Source organism: Alligator sinensis, unplaced genomic scaffold (assembly GCF_000455745.1).
Source record: "Alligator sinensis unplaced genomic scaffold, ASM45574v1 scaffold1208_1, whole genome shotgun sequence".
Classification (NCBI taxonomy): Eukaryota; Metazoa; Chordata; order Crocodylia; family Alligatoridae; genus Alligator; species Alligator sinensis.
The window spans coordinates 106,554-107,050 of NW_005842782.1; positions in this window are offsets into that span (position 1 = coordinate 106,554).

The following is a 497-nucleotide window of genomic DNA, read 5'->3' on the forward strand; positions in this document are numbered from 1 at the left end:
TTCCCATTTAGCCCAAGTGCTCCATTTATACCCCCCATAGTACTGTAGCATTCCCTGTTGGCCCAAGTGTCCCATTATAAATGTTCCCCGGTAGTCTGAAGGCCCCAGTATAGCTGCTCCCATAAACTGAGTGTATATTTGAATTGCTGACTCAGGATGTTTCAAAACAGGAAGGGACCTAGAGCTCAGACACAGTAGTCTTGGAGCCCAGATGGCTGAGATCACGTAGCTCATTGCATGGTTTGAAAGGAAGCAGGTGCAGTCTGAAGGTCACTTTGGGGGGGGGAAGAGAAAAGGAGGTGGCCTTCAGTCCTGAGAGGACAATCATGAGCCATGCTGAGAAAGATGGCATGGAAGTGGCACTCCTTGGCAAGAGCCCTGAACCAAGACCCTTTGCTGCTGGACACCCATTGCCCATCATTGCTTGGATGTGTCCTTTGCCTGTGAGGCCACCTGCCATCAGGGCAGGGGTGAGTGTCTCTCACAGGAAGAAAAAA